Below are 17072 nucleotides of genomic sequence, written 5' to 3' on the forward strand. Positions count from 1 at the left end.
CTGAGGGCGCCACAAAAGGAAGAGGTGAATATAAATTTTACTTCACTCAACTCAACATTTGCAAACATCCTTCTTTGTATGCACTAAAGTTTTCTTGGTTTTCTGCTTCTCCTACATCAAACTGTTGGTGGATTCTCTTGATAATCAGGTAAAGTCACTGCAAGTTCTAATACTCCATTAGATCCTCATGGCTGATCAGTAAGTAATTTCTTCCTAAGGGGGAATCAGCCGGGAACACAATCACGGAGCTGAAGGGGTTAATTATTCTCAGAAACCTCCACCCTTCCTACTGGGAGGAAACTCTTTCAATATCAGTTCCCGCTCTTTCCCAACTACAATGGCGTCTGTGGAGCTGAATGACGAGCTGAACTGCTCCATCTGCCTGAGCCTCTATAGATCCCGTATCCCTGAGATGTGGACACAACTTCTGCCGCTCGTGTATTGTGAGTTTGCTGGATACCCAGGAGGCGGCTGGAGGGTATTCCTGTCCTGACAGCAGAGCAGAATATCCGGAGCGTCCGGCCCCGGAGAAGAACAGAAAGCTGAGGAACATAGTGGAGCGTTTCTCATCTACTCAGCCTGGTATGGAGGATACTGGTATCTTTTGTGCTTACTGTACAAAGTCTCCTGTACCGGCTGTGAAATCCTGTCTGCAGTGTGAGAACTCTCTATGTGACGACCACCTGACTGTCCACAATAAGACGTTGGATATATTAATAGATCCCACAAGATCTTTTGGCAACAAAAAATGTTCCCACCACAAGAAGGTTCTGGAATATTATTGCCCGCAGGACGCGGCTTGTCTGTGTGTGTCTTGCTGTCTGGTTGGCAAACACCGAGGACACCAGGTGGAACTTCTAGATGAGGCTTCTGAGAAGAAGAAAAAGGAACTGAGGGAATATCTGGATGAACTATACCCACAAAAAGCAGATATTTCGACAAGAGTCCAGAATCTGCAGGATCATAAGAGGAAGATCCAGGAGAAATCCATAGATAAGAGGAAGAACATCAGTAAGATATTTATGGACATTAAGAAGCAACTGGAAATAGCAGAAAAGAAGGCGCTGAGCGAGGTCTCCAGGCAGGAGGAGAAGATTGTGTCCCAGATATCTGATCTGATCAAGCAGCTGGAAATACAGGAGGACAAGCTGTCCAGGAAGATGCGTCACGTGGACGAGATGTGTCGTGTCACCGACCCAATAAGACTCTTACAAGAAAGTGACATTACAGTGTGTAGTCATGGAGGTGATGAGGACACAGGAGGAGATGGTAGAGAGGTCAGTTCTGAGGAGGATCTGGATGAGGTTCTGATCTCACTGACCTTACACCGATCTATGAGGGATATTGTCACCAATGTAACATCAGAGCTCGGGGTCCATGTCCCAGACACATTGCTGGATGTGGACACTGCTCATAAATGTGTGAAGTTAACAGAAGATCTGAAGACAGCAACAGAATCAGGAGAACAAGAAAGACCAGAATCACCAGGGAGATTTATAACATCTGTCCAGGTGTTAAGCAGATGTATCTTCTCCTCAGGGCGACATTACTGGGAGGTAAAGTGGAACCAGATAGGAGACTGTGCCATCGGATTGTCCTATCCCAGTATGGATAGGACAGGAGGACAGTCTGGTATTGGATATAATGATAAATCTTGGTGTTTCGATATGTATCATGGAGGATATAAAGTATATCACAACTCAGGTGAATTAGCCCTCAGTGTAGAGCCAACATGTCCGACACTTGGGGTCTTCTTAGACTATGAGGCCAGGCTTCTGTCCTTCTATGAGCTGTGTGACCCCATCAGACACTTACACACCTTCACCGCCTCCTTCACTGAGCCCCTACATGTTATCATCTATGTGGATGATGGGGCCTCTGTTACAATAAGAAGCTGAGGCCGATGTCGTCCACGTCACATTATAATGACATTATTCCTTGTCACATGGACACATCTGTATATAGTGAGATATCAGCGGGACCCTCTAATAATACAATGTATATGGCGGAGTCATGGGGGGATTGTTCCTATAGTTTTTCCCTCTTCCCTGTAGATTAGATGCAGAATGTAAATATTAATGGCTGAATTGTCCTACTGATAATTGTAATTCAGTAATGAGTTAATCTTTTCTGATGGCATAAATTAACTTTTTGATGATATTCTAATTTAGTTACAAGTTCTTGTGTATGTCAGTACTGTCCCTTTACTTCTAAGGCTGAGTTCACACGTGGCGTTTTTTTCGCGTTTCCGCGGCGGTTTTAACCACGCGATTTTGCCGCGAAAACGCGAAAAATAAGCATCCCATGCATTCCTATGGGATTCCGCAATGCTGTGCTAATGCTGCGGTTTTTACCGCGGCGGAATCGCTTCGCAGTAAAAACCGCAGCATGCTCATTAATTTGCGGAATCGCAGCGATCCTGCACCCATAGGAATGCATTGTTACGCATATTTCCCGCATGTGGCTGTGCACACCATGCGAAAAGTAAGCGGAACATTTGCAGATGGTACCCACGGTCCGGAGGAGAGGAGACTGTCCTCCGGGCTTTGGGTACCATATCCCTGTAAAAAATAGAATTTAAAATAAAAAATATTGTTATTCTCACCCTCCGGCGTCCCGCGCAGCATTCCCGCCTCTCTCCACGCTCTCGTTCCCAGTAAGCCTTTGCGAAAATGCCCGCGATGACGTCCGTTCTCGCGGGATCGCGAAGTCTCGCGGTCATTCGCGCGACGTCATCGCGAATTACCGCGAGACATCGCGATCCCGCGAGAACGGATGTCATCGCGGGCATTTTCACAAAGGCTTACTGGGAACGGCTGCGCGAGACGTCGGAAGGTAAGAATAATACCATTTTTTATTTTTTTTACATTCTATCTTTTACTACTGATGCCGTATAGGCGGCCTCAGTAGTAAAAAGTTGGTCACACTCGTCAAACACTGTTTGACGAGTGTGACCAACCTGTCAATCAGTTCTCCAAGCGATGCTACAGATCGCTTGGAAAACGCTAGCATTTTGCAAGCTAAATACGCTTGCAAAATGCTAGTTTTTCCGTGGGAAAATCGCGGGAATTTAAAATGCGATTTTCCCGCGGAATGGAATTCCGGAATTCTCGCGGTAATTTCCGCGAGAGTTCCGGTACATGTGCACTTAGCCTAAAGCTTTCCGTTAATACTGTCAGTGCGCCCTCTAGTGGGTCAGGATATCATCGATGATTTCTCCTTCCCTCTATACATACAGAGAGCTATTGATATCTGACGCTGGTTTCATGTACAATGTGCGCCCTCTAGTGGTTCTCCATATTACAGGTAGTACGATCCTGGTAACATGTAAAATGTGCGCCCTCTAGTGGTGCTCTTTATTACAGGTAGTACATCCCTGGTATCAAGTACAATGTGCGCCCTTCAGTGGTTCTCCATATTACAGGTAGTATGTCCCTGGTATCATGTACAATGTGCGCCCTCTAGTGGTTCACCATATTACAGGTGGTATGTACCAGGTGTCATGTACAATGTGCGCCCTCTAGGGGTTCTCCATATTACAGGTAGTATGTCCCTGGTATCATGTACAATGTGCGCCCTATAGTGGTTCTCCGTATTACAGGTAGTGTGTCCCTGGTATCATGTACAATGTGCGCCCTCTAGTGGTTCTCCATATTACAGGTAGTATGTCCCTGGTATCATGTACAATGTGCGCCCTCTAGTGGTTCTCCATATTGCAGGTAGTGTGTCCCTGGTATCATGTATAATGTGCGCCCTCTAGTGGTTCACCATATTACAGGTAGTGTGTCCCTGGTATCATGTACAATGTGCGCCCTCTAGTGGTTCTCCATATTACAGGTGGTACGTCCCAGGTGTCATGTACAATGTGCGCCCTCTAGTCGTTCTCCGTATTACAGGTAGTGTGCCCCTGGTATCATGTACAATGTGCGCCCTCTAGTGGTTCTCCATATTACAGGTAGTGTGTCCCTGGTATCATGTGCAATGTGCGCCCTCTAGTGGTTCTCCATATTACAGGTAGTGTGTCCCTGGTATCATGTATAATGTGCTCCCTCTAGTGGTTCACCATATTACAGGTAGTGTGTCCCTGGTATCATGTACAATGTGCGCCCTCTAGTGGTTCTCCATATTACAGGTGGTACGTCCCAGGTGTCATGTACAATGTGCGCCCTCTAGTGGTTCTCCATATTACAGGTAGTGTGTCCCTGGTATCATGTACAATGTGCGCCCTCTAGTGGTTCTCCATATTACAGGTAATGTGTCCCTGTTATCATGTACAATGTGCGCCCTCTAGTGGTTGCCCATATTACAGGTAGTACATCCCAGGTATCATGTACAATGTGCGCCCTCTAGTGGTTCTCCATATTACAGGTGGTACGTCCCATGTGTCATGTACAATGTGCGCCCTCTAGTGGTTCTCCATATTACAGGTAGTGTGTCCAGGTATCATGTACAATGTGTGCCCTCTAGTGGTTCTCCATATTACAGGTAATGTGTCCCTGTTATCATGTACAATGTGTGCCCTCTAGTGGTTCTTCATATTACAGGTGGTACGTCCCAGGTGTTATGTACAATGTGCGCCCTCTAGTGGTTTTCCATATTTCGCTAGTTTCACACTAGCATATGGAGGAGCTGCAGACTGCTGCGGGCTTCCTCCGTGAAGCTCTGCCCCCTGTAGCGCCTCCTCCGGTCAGCTCCGCCTCTGTCGACCACACGGACGGCCGCCGGGGAAGAAGCTGCTACTGTAAGCGCTCTCTTCCCCGGTGGCTGGTGCTGAAGCCGGCTGTCATGCTCCCCTGCTATGCCTGCAAGCAGAGGAGAACGATCAGCGGTATATTAAAGTCAGAACCACAGCACATGTCGGATGATATGGGCAACAGTCCCAAAAGCCCCCACCTGCTGTCGTTCGGACTTGTCATGATACCAGTGCTGGGTGACCGGCACTTCTGGGGTTAATGTTCTGATCTCAGTGCAGACTCTCACCTGCACACCTGGGACCTATTATGGTGGCCTCTCATTGGTTCTGGGGAGGCTTCTTATAGCCGCAGGAAGCTCCCATCCCCCGTCAGTTATACTTTCGCCCTTGGCATTGTGTGGTAACCCCTGAGTGTGTTTGTGCTGTGTTCTGGTTACTTGATTCTCTGTGTATGACTCGGTCTGTTCCCTGGATATCGCTTTGGATTCTGCCTGGTACCTCCTATGTCTGTTTGGTTCCGATCAAGGTGATGGCCATTGACTCCTCTCCCCTCACTAAGGAACTGTCATGATACCAGTGCTGGGTGACCGGCACTTCTGGGGTTAATGTTCTGATCTCAGTGCAGACACTCACCTGCACACCTGGGACCTATTATGGTGGCCTCTCATTGGTTCTGGGGAGGCTTCTTATAGCCGCAGGAAGCTCCCATCCCCCGTCAGTTATACTTTCGCCCTTGGCATTGTATGGTGACCCCTGAGTGTGTTTGTGCTGTATTCTGTGTACAAGAGTTGTCCTTTTTGGGGTTAATTGTATCCGGTGAGGGTTTTCGCATGGACCCCAAGAAGGTGCAGGCCATTGCGGATTGGGTGCAACCCCGAGATCTTAAAGGTCTTCAGCGCTTCTTGGGGTTCGCCAATTATTACCGCAAATTTATACGGGGGTTTTCGCAAGTGGTCAAACCTCTCACGGATCTAACATGCAAAGGTGCAGATGTGAGAAATTGGTCCTCGCTCGCAAAAGAGGCATTTGCAACGCTGAAAAAATGTTTTATGTCTGCTCCTGTCTTGATACAGCCAGATCCTTCCAAGCCATTTGTGGTGGAGGTGGACACCTCCGAGGTGGGGGTGGGGGCAGTGTTGTCCCAAGGGCCTGCCACTCTAACCAAACTCAGGCCATGTGCCTTCTTTTCCAGGAAGTTCTCTGCTGCTGAAAGAAATTATGATGTAGGCAATAGAGAGCTTCTTGCGGTTAAGTTGGCGTTTGAGGAATGGAGGCACTTTTTGGAGGGGGCCAGTCACCCGGTTACTGTGATCACTGATCACAAAAATTTGTCTTACATTGAGTCTGCTAAAAGATTAACGCCCAGACAGGCCCGTTGGTCACTTTTTTTTTTTTCTCGTTTCCAGTGTACTATTACGTTCCGTCCAGGGTCAAAGAATGTCAAGGCTGACGCCTTATCTCGTAGTTTTCACCCTGTGTCTGTCCCTGAGCCACCGTCCTCCATTCTGCACCCTGGGGTGGTGTTAGCAGGGATATCGTCTAAATTGGAACAGGAAATTGAGGGGGCCCAGTCGCTGGCTCCTGCGGCCAAGCCAGGGGGCAAGTTGTTTGTCCCAGAGCAACTTCGCCTTAAACTCTTGCAAGAGTTCCACGAATCCAAGTTGTGTGCTCACCCTGGTATATCAGCCACGCGACTGGCGGTGGCTAGGATCTTCTGGTGGCCTACTCTGGGTTCTGATATAAAGAAATTCATTTCTGGTTGTGGGGTCTGCACGCGTTCTAAAAGCTCCCATAGCCGGCCGGCGGGGGAGCTGATGCCCTTGGAAGTTCCCGAAAGACCGTGGACCCATCTGTCCATGGATTTTATTACCAATCTTCCCTCTTCCAGGGGTAATACAGTGGTATGGGTAGTGGTGGACAGATTTTCTAAGCAGGCTCGTTTTGTACCCCTGTCCGCATTACCTTCTGCTGAGATCTTATCCAGATTGTTTGTGCAGCATGTGGTCCGCTTGCATGGGGTACCCCTGAATGTGGTGTCTGATCGTGGTGTGCAGTTTGTGGCTAAGTTTTGGCGTGTTTTCTGCAAAAAAGTAGGGATATCTCTGTCTTTTTCGTCTGCATACCATCCTGAGAGTAATGGTCAGACGGAACGCACTAATCAGTCTCTGGAACAGATCCTCAGATGTCTGACTTCTGCTAGACAGAATGACTGGTGTGATATACTGCCGTTGGCTGAATTTGCCTTCAATAGTCGGGTGAGTCAATCCACTGGTATGTCCCCTTTCTTGATTAACTATGGGTTCAGTCCTCATTTTGGTGAGTTTTCTCGTCTGGATTCGGTGTGCCCCGGGGCTGAGGACTCTGTTCAGCGGTTAAAAGATACATGGGCAGAAGTCCAGCGGCGTATTTCTAGGTCTCAAGGCAGGTATAAGTTTTTCGCGGACAGGAAACGAACACCTGGTCCCATGTTTCAGGTGGGAGAGAAAGTTTGGCTCTCCACGCGAAACATTAAGTTAAAGATTCCGTCAGCCAAGTTGGGCCCCAAATTCATTGGCCCGTACAAGATTGTGGAAAAAATCAACCCAGTAGCATACAGGCTGTGCCTTCCACCCTCTTTCAAGATCCCTAACGTCTTCCATAGATCTCTACTGAAACCGTTTGAGGCAGTCCGGGGAGAATCCGAGTCCGCTGCTCCCCCGGTTTTGGTTGAGGGACATGTGGAATATGAGATTGGTTACATAGTGGATTCTAGGTTGGTACGGCGGTCAGTACAGTACCTAGTTCATTGGAAGGGGTATGGGCCAGAGAACAGGTCCTGGGTGCCGGCCCGGTTGATGCATGCGGATCGTCTGGTTCGGGCTTTCATGCTAGGTACCCGGGCAAGCCTGGGGGTCCAGAGGCCCCCCCGTTGAGAGGGGGGTATTGTCATGATACCAGTGCTGGGTGACCGGCACTTCTGGGGTTAATGTTTTGATCTCAGTGCAGACTCTCACCTGCACACCTGGGACCTATTATGGTGGCCTCTCATTGGTTCTGGGGAGGCTTCTTATAGCCGCAGGAAGCTCCCTTCCCGGTCAGTCATACTTTCGCCCTTGGCACTGTGTGGTAACCCCTGAGTGTGTTTGTGCTGTGTTCTGGTTACTTGATTCTCTGTGTATGACTCGGTCTGTTCCCTGGATATCGCTTTGGATTCTGCCTGGTACCTCCTATGTCTGTTTGGTTCCGATCAAGGTGATGGCCATTGACTCCTCTCCCCTCACTAAGGAACTGCCCCCTGTAGCGCCTCCTCCGGTCAGCTCCGCCTCTGTCGACCACACGGACGGCCGCCGGGGAAAAAGCTGCTACTGTAAGCGCTCTCTTCCCCGGTGGCTGGTGCTGAAGCCGGCTGTCATGCTCCCCTACTATGCCTGCAAGCAGAGGAGAACGATCAGCGGTATATTAAAGTCAGAACCACAGCACATGTCGGATGATATGGGCAACAGTCCCAAAAGCCCCCACCTGCTGTCGTTCGGACTTGTCATGATACCAGTGCTGGGTGACCGGCACTTCTGGGGTTAATGTTCTGATCTCAGTGCAGACACTCACCTGCACACCTGGGACCTATTATGGTGGCCTCTCATTGGTTCTGGGGAGGCTTCTTATAGCCTCAGGACGCTCCCATCCCCCGTCAGTTATACTTTCGCCCTTGGCATTGTGTGGTGACCCCTGAGTGTGTTTGTGCTGTGTTCTGGTTACTTGATTCTCTGTGTATGACTCGGTCTGTTCCCTGGATATCGCTTTGGATTCTGCCTGGTACCTCCTATGTCTGTTTGGTTTTGATCTCTGCTTGGCCCTGATTATCCGTCCTGTCTCGTCCCTGGTACTGTACTTATATCTTGTGTATGACCTTTGGCTTTGTCTGACCTCCCGTCTGTTTATCTCTCCTATACCTCGCTGGTCTGTTCTGTACATGACTTCTGCTTTGCCTGTATCTGAGTTCTCTGGCTTCTCTGAAAGCCAACGCTAAGCCCCGCCCCCTTTCAGTCACATGACCGTTCACATAACCGAAGGTCCTGTGCCTGCTTTCTAGACTTCTAAGCTAAGGTCCCGTGCATCTGCATTTCCCGGCTATTCTTGTCCCCGGGGGTCCCTGCGGTGCGGGTGAGTCCCTGCTTAGCAGAGGCTGCACGCCGACGCTGTCAGGACCCTGACAGGACTTTACTATACCGCTCATCATTCTCCTTTTCTCACAGGCAGTGCAGGGGAGAATGACAGCCAGTTTCAGCACAGCGGTCCGTGCACACGGAGGACAGTGTGCACTGTTCTCCGTGTGCATGTTTTGCGGACCATGCTGCCGGTAAAAACGCACATGTCAGCGTGTTTTGCACACGGACACACGGTCCGTGAAAACATGCTGACATGTGCATAGACCCATTCATTTGAATCGGTCTACGTGTGTCAGTGTCTGACGTGTGAAACCAGCCTTAGGCTATGTGCACACGTTGCGGATTCTGCTGCAAAATATGTTGTTATTGATAACAAATTTTATCTGTTATTTGAGAGGCAGCAGGCAGGGAAAAGGGAGAGAGGCAGGAGAGCTGCAAGTGCAACATCCAACCCCACTGCACTTGCAGCTCATTAGCATTCAGTTCAACTATGGATTTCTCTAAATCAGCAAAATGGATTTCTACAAGAAAGGTCAAGATTTCATCAACATTAAAAGCCCCCCCTGGCGTAGCGTGGGGGGGGCGGTCCGCCCCAGGCGGCATGTGTGTGGGAGCGGCGCGGCAGCAGCAATTCCACCCTGCAGTGCAGTGCAGCAGCGGGCAGGGAGCAATGCGATCACGGCAGCTCTGCTGCCTGCAAGAGTGAATAGCAGGAGCGGAGCGGCAAGGGTCCGTCCTGCTTCCTGCCCGGAGGCCGCGCTTCCTGTTTCACACAGAGGAGCGCCGCTGAATGACGTTATCATTCAGCGGCCGCTGCTGTGTGAGGGAGGAAGCTTGGGCGATGCTGCGGACAGGTGAGAGGAGAGAGGTGGTGTCTGTGTGTATGTATGTATGTATGTATGTCTGTGTGTGTGTGTGTGTGTGTATGTCTGTGTGTATGATGGAGCAGGCAATGATGGGAGTGATGGTCTAGAAGGCAGTGATGGGGGTGATGGAGCAGGCAGTGATGGGGTGATGGAGCAGACAGTGATGGGGTGATGGAGCAGGCAATGATGGGAGTGATGGGGTGATGGAGCAGGCAATGATGGGGGTGATGGAGCAGGCAATGATGGGGGTGATGGAGAAGGCAATGATGGGGGTGATGGAGCAGGCAATGATGGGGTGATGGAGCAGGCAATGATGGGGTGATGGAGCAGACAATGATGGGAGTGATGGGGTGATGGAGCAGGCAGTGATGGGGTGATGAAGCAGGCAATGATGGGAGTGATGGGGGTGATGGAGCAGGCAATGATGGGGGTGATGGAGCAGGCAATGATGGGGGTGATGGAGCAGGCAATGATGGGGTGATGGAGAAGGCAATGATGGGGTGATGGAGCAGGCAATGATGGGGTGATGGAGCAGGCAATGATGGGGTGATGGAGCAGACAATGATGGGAGTGATGGGGTGATGGAGCAGGCAGTGATGGGGTGATGAAGCAGGCAATGATGGGAGTGATGGGGGTGATGGAGCATGCAATGATGGGGGTGATGGAGCAGGCAATGATGGGGTGATGGAGCAGACAATGATGGGAGTGATGGAGCAGACAGTGATGGAGCAGACAATGATGGGGGTGATTGAGCAGGCAGTGATGGGGTGATGGAGAAGGCATTGATGGGGTGATGGGGCAGGCAATGATGGGGGTGATGGAGCAGGCAATGATGGGGGTGATGGAGCAGGCAATGATGGGGGTGATGGAGCAGGCAGTGATGGGGTGATGGAGAAGGCAATGATGGGGGTGATGGAGCAGGCAATGATGGGGGTGATGGAGCAGGCAATGATGGGGGTGATGGAGCAGGCAATGATGGGGTGATGGAGCAGACAATGATGGGAGTGATGGGGTGATGGAGCAGGCAGTGATGGGGTGATGAAGCAGGCAATGATGGGAGTGATGGGGGTGATGGAGCAGGCAATGATGGGGATGATGGAGCAGGCAGTGATGGGGTGATGGAGAAGGCAATGATGGGGGTGATGGAGCAGGCAATGATGGGGTTGATGGAGCAGGCAATGATGGGGTGATGGAGCAGACAATGATGGGAGTGATGGGGTGATGGAGCAGGCAGTGATGGGGTGATGAAGCAGGCAATGATGGGAGTGATGGGGGTGATGGAGCAGGCAATGATGGGGTGATGGAGCAGACAATGATGGGAGTGATGGAGCAGACAGTGATGGGAATGATGGTGTGATGGAGCAGGCAATGATGGGGGTGATGGAGCAGGCAGTGATGGGGTGATGGAGCAGGCAATGATGGGAGTGATGGGGAGAATGCAGTGATGGGGTGATGGAGAAGGCAATGATGGGGGTGATAGAGCAGGCAATGATGGGGTGATGGAGAAGGCAATGATGGGAGTGATGGGGAGAAGGCAGTGATGGGGTGATGGAGAAGGCAGTGATGGGGAGAAGACAATGATGGGGTGATGGTCTAGAAGGCAGTGATGGGGTGATGGAGAGGGCAATGATGGGGTGGTGGGTGAGAATGCAATGATGGTGGTGGTGGAAAGGGCAATAAATGGGGGTGGTGGAGGAGGAAATGATGGAGGTGGTGGAATGGGCAATGATGGGAGTGGTGGGGGAGAAAGCAAAGATAGTGATGGAGAAGAAAATGATGGAGGTGGGGGAGAGGACAATAATGGGATGCGAGGGGAGGAGGACTATGAGGGATGTGGGGGATTGGGATGGGAGGAAGGGGGACTTATAATGGCCTTAGGAACAGGGGGAGGTGGAGGAAGACATTATCGCTTATTATGTCTAACACAGTCCCTTAGTATATAGTGTACTCACTAATTCTGTATAACTCCATCCTTAGTTACATAGTTTCCTCTTTTATTATGTATAACACCATCCCTTATTACGTATCATTCTCTCTAGTTATATATGATGCCGTCCCTTATTATATAGCTGTTATGTATAGTGCTGTCTCTTACATAGTGTATTCTTGTTAATTTTGTTATTTACAGTGCCCTCTTTTATTACATAGTCCCTTCTCTTTTTAGATATAAAATGACTGCTGATCGAAGAGCCGGTGACCAAACTACCAGTCCATCAGCTCCTCCATTAGAAAGGAAGCTTTCCCATACTCCATCAGCCATCATTGCATTATACAGCCAACAAGACAGGACGGTATGTAATAAATAACAGGGCTCTATATAATCCAATATGTAAGGGACGGTACTGTACATAACAAGAGAGGGCACTGTGTAAGGGACAGCAATATACATAATAAAGGAGACTATGTAATATATACCTGTATGTGTGTGTGTGTGTGTGTGGCTATATAATATCAATAATCTATCTATCTATATATACAGTCATGGCCAAAAATATTGACACCCCTGCAATTCTGTCAGATAATACTCAGTTTCTTCCTGAAAATGATTGCAAACACAAATTCTTTGGTATTATTATCTTCATTTAATTTGTCTTAAATGAAAAAACACAAAAGAGAATGAAGCAAAAAGCAAAACATTGATAATTTCACACAAAACTCCAAAAATGGGCTAGACAAAAGTATTGGCACCCTCAGCCTAATACTTGGTTGCACAACCTTTAGCCAAAATAACTGCGACCCACCGCTTCCGGTAACCAATGAGTTTCTTACAATGCTCTGCTGGAATTTTAGACCATTCTTCTTTGGCAAACTGCTCCAGGTCCCTGATATTTGAAGGGTGCCTTCTCCAAACTGCCATTTTTAGATCTCTCCACAGGTGTTCTATGGGATTCAGGTCTGGACTCATTGCTGGCCACCTTAGAAGTCTCCAGTGCTTTCTCTCAAACCATTTTCTAGTGCTTTTTGAAGTGTGTTTTGGATCATTGTCCTGCTGGAAGACCCAGCTTTCTCACAGTGGGCCCTACATTAAGCTGCAAAATTTGTTGGTAGTCTTCAGACTTCATAATGCTATGCACACGGTCAAGCAGTCCAGTGTCAGAGGCAGCAAAGCAACCCCAAAACATCAGGGAACTTCCGCCATGTTTGACTGTAGGGACCGTGTTCTTTTCTTTGAATGCCTCTTTTTTTCTCCTGTAAACTTTATGTTGATGCCTTTGCCCAAAAAGCTCTACTTTTGTCTCATCTGACCAGAGAACATTCTTCCAAAACGTTTTAGGCTTTTTCAGGTAAGTTTTGGCAAACTCCAGCCTGGCTTTTTTATGTCTCGGGGTAAGAAGTGGGGTCATCCTGGGTCTCCTACCATACAGTCCCTTTTCATTCAGACACCGACGGATAGTACGGGTTGACACTGTTGTACCCTCGGACTGCAGGGCAGCTTGAACTTGTTTGGATGTTAGTCGAGGTTCTTTATCCAACATCCGCACAATCTTGCGTTGAAATCTCTTGTCAATTTTTCTTTTCCATCCACATCTAGGGAGGTTAGCCACAGTGCCATGGGCTTTACACTTCTTGATGACACTGCGCACGGTAGACACAGGAACATTCTGGTCTTTGGAGATGGACTTGTAGCCTTGAGATTGCTCATGCTTCCTCACAATTTGGTTTCTCAAGTCCTCAGACAGTTCTTTGGTCTTCTTTCTTTTCTCCATGCTCAATGTGGTACACACAAGGACACAGGACAGAGGTTGAGTCAACTTTAATCCATGTCAACTGGCTGCAAGTGTGATTTAATTATTGCCAAAACCTGTTAGGTGCCACAGGTAAGTTACAGGTGCTGTTAATTACACAAATTAGAGAAGTATCACATGATTTTTCGAACAGTGCCAATACTTTTGTCCACCCTCTTTTTTATGTTTGGTGTGGAATTATATCCAATTTGGCTTTAGGACAATTCTTTTTGTGTTTTTTCATTTAAGACAAATTAAATGAAGATAATAATACCAAAGAATTTGTGTTTGCAATCATTGTCAGGAAGAAACTGAGTATTATCTGACAGAATTGCAGGGGTGTCAATACTTTTGGCCACAACTGTATATGTATATATACACACACACACGTAGCTTTGACGCCATAAAAGGAGGGGGGCCCGGACACATTTCTTGCACAGGGACCCCAAGCTGTCCGCGTCCGCCCCCTGTCCGCCAAAATAATTTGTACTTTCTGGGTTTTTTTCTGTCACATTATTAAAAATTATTATTAAAAAAAGCCATTAGGTCTTCATCCAGCATCATCAAGCTAATACATACATATATATAGAGAACTGCAAGAAGTTGAAAGTCTAGAAATTTAGAAATAATACCAGAGTTAGTAGCAGACTAAAAATTAGATCTTTGAGTGTAGTGTGGGCTCTTCGGATGCTTCCGAATTATCAACGACCAAAGGGGCGGCAAATTTTTCGACCGCCCCGGGCGCCACAAACAGTTGCTACGCCACTGAAAGCCCCTTTACTTACCTGCCATTAGTTTAGGTTATGACGTCCTGAGTAGAGATGGGCGAACCCAAACAGTAAAGTTCGGCGGCTGTAGTGAAAGATCCAAAGGGTGCACTCGTCCCCGAGACGTCTTCCACATATGAGGGAGTAAAGATTTCACCATTATAGAGTTCACCTATCGGTCATTGGTGCAGGATCTCTCTGTAGGTTTAGCGAGTGCCATAAAGACCTTTTCCTTATTTCTGCAGCTGCCGACATAAGTCGTAATGTCCACGGCTGCCAATGTTCTCTCCATAGAACAGGAGAAAGGAAGAGAATATTATTTCCTGGGGATTTATGACAAAGTCTAAGAAGATGTTTGTTCCATTAAGAACAATGTCCAACTTTCATAAATGAGGAGACGAAACAATAAAATGTCTCTCCGTATATATGGACCGTGCATCCAAAAATAAGATTATAATGAAAATGCCGGTAATATAATAGCAAACATTAGTTTATTCAAATTCTCAGAAGTCTTACTGGTTACAGGGTTCAAGCCCTTCTTCAGACTCCTAGATAATGACAAGAGAGCACAGCAGGGCAGTAGAACTGTGCAACATGGAGCCAAAAGTATCACAACCGTCTAATCAGAACCTGCACAGCAGAGTTAGGAGTGGCCATCATGTGTATAACCGAGCATGGTGGAAGTCTTAAAAAACATATATAACAGTATATATATTACGCCAACACAGTAAAAAATATAAGTATATTTTGTTTTTTAAGGGGGGGGGCAATTTGAACATTTGCATGGGGCCCTGTGATTTCTACATACACCACTGCCTGCAATGCCAAGGACATAATTTTCTCTCCTTCAGTGTGACTGGTCTTCTTCTTCATTACAGGCAGATTGTGCAGGTACATAGAGCTACATCTTTATATATCAGCGCATTTCTATGTATGTATTTCAATGTATTCTTGAGGTAAAATAAAAAGTCTTTCTTCCTTTAAAACTACTAAAAAATAATGAAGAACATTTATAATAAATTTTTACTGCGCTTCTTCAAAAATAAACAACACAAATCTTCAAATAAGAGACAAATTTGGTGTCCTTGTAATCGTAACAATCTGTACAACACAGTGATCAGATTATTTATGGTGATCGGAAAATGGTGTCAAAAAATGGTGTCATTGATTTTTTTCCTTAATTAAACCCAGAAATTTTTAATAATATAACGCTGAGGCTGTGTTCTCACATAGTGTAAATGCTGCGTGTTTTCTGCAGGTGTCCGTACCACACGACGCAATCTTATTAAGCTTACGCTGCATTTTTTATGCCTTTTCCCGTTTATTTGATACATTTTTGGTGCAGATTTGGAGCTGCGGTTTTTATATAATAAAGATTCTGTTTTTAAAAGAGCAACTGCAGATTTTTTTCTTGCAACTTTCAGGTTCCACAGGTTAAAAAAAAAAAAAAAAAACACCAAAATCGCACAGATCAGCAGCATCTTTAAACACAGCGGACAGCAGTTCTCATGAATTTGCATCCATTTTGTTAGCACAGTTAGGCCGTGTTCACATCTGGTGTAAATGATGCGTTTTTTTTCTGCTACATGTTATTTTGTGCAGAAAATCTGTTGCGTTTAACTGTTCACGCGGTTTCTCATCTAAACAGCCTGAATTGGAGGATACCAGAATCTTTTTACAGTACTGACTTGTTGTCTGAAATAAATCCGGGGAACAATCAAGGCTAAAAATTATTGCAATTTGTCTTTAAATTCAGAGGTGAGTTGTGAGAAATACAATAAGTTTCATAATCAGACTCCAGGATAAGGTTCTACTGACTGTAAACCTCCCTGTGAAGCACAACCACGGCCGCCCCTTTATTGGCCTGACGTATGACATTGTCAGGTATTGTCTCCAGAAAACGAGTCTTTCTTCATATTTTACATTGTGCTTTGAAGATGCAGAACCAACGTCAGAATGTAGAGGAACAATTTAACCCTCAGTCATCAGCAGGTCCATAGAGGGAGGCGAGGAGGGTTATCTACAAATTATTAGGATTACTGTACTTCCACATTGAGCATTCACATCAGTGTGCACCACCGGTTATAATGGTAATTAATGTGAAAGGAGTTAGACGGCAAAGGATATAAGTGTGCAAGAATTATAAATAATACAGTAAAAATTATATATTTAATATTGTGTGTATACTAAAATTAGAATAAAAGCCTGACTAGTTATGGTGTATTAGAGGAATCCTTAAACTGGGGTACCCATAATAAATGAAACCCAGTTTAAGTAGGAAGTTCATCTTTGGATATCCATTTCACTAGGTGCCCTGGATGAAGCTGAGTGACCTGCGAAACGTGCATTGGGATGTTAGTTCTGAGAGTAGTTTAGGGAGAGATCCAATTTTCATTCCGCAACGAAACAAGCAAATGTGCGATAGCAGCGTGTGAATGACGGATGCTAATGCAATCAGTTTAGTGATCACTAGCGCTAATCTCTGCTTGGAGACAGCTCAGCATGCTATTATTATGATTATTTATTTTTAGAGCGCTATTGATTCCATGCCGCTGTCCATGAGAACGGGTTCCATACAAATATAAATTACAGTGAACAAACTAACTATGAGAGACAGGTACAGTGGGGAGAGGACCCTGCCCTTGTGGGCTTAGTCTACCAGATAACGAGGAAGGAGAATTAGGTTTGGGGCAACTCTGGTGGTGGTCAGTAGGCACCTCTGGTGGGGGTTAGGTGAAGCTCCGGTGGCAGTCAGGAGGCAGCAGGGTAATTGCAGGCTGTAAGCTTGCTTGAAGAGATGTGTTTTTAAGTTCTGTCTGAAAGTTTTGAAACTGACTGATAATCAAATGTGTTACGGCACAGAATTCCAGAGTATG

General features: G+C 46.9%; 1 pseudogene; it reads left to right on the forward strand.

Annotated features, from left to right (window-relative positions):
- The first annotated feature begins 337 nt into the window (after nucleotides 1–337).
- On the forward strand, nucleotides 338–2009 carry LOC141050622 (E3 ubiquitin/ISG15 ligase TRIM25-like; annotated as a pseudogene).
- Nucleotides 2010–17072: the final 15063 nt, after the last annotated feature.

The sequence above is a fragment of the Dendrobates tinctorius genome, unplaced genomic scaffold (assembly GCF_039654945.1).
Source record: "Dendrobates tinctorius isolate UK_male_01 unplaced genomic scaffold, ASM3965494v1 ptg000152l, whole genome shotgun sequence".
Classification (NCBI taxonomy): Eukaryota; Metazoa; Chordata; class Amphibia; order Anura; family Dendrobatidae; genus Dendrobates; species Dendrobates tinctorius.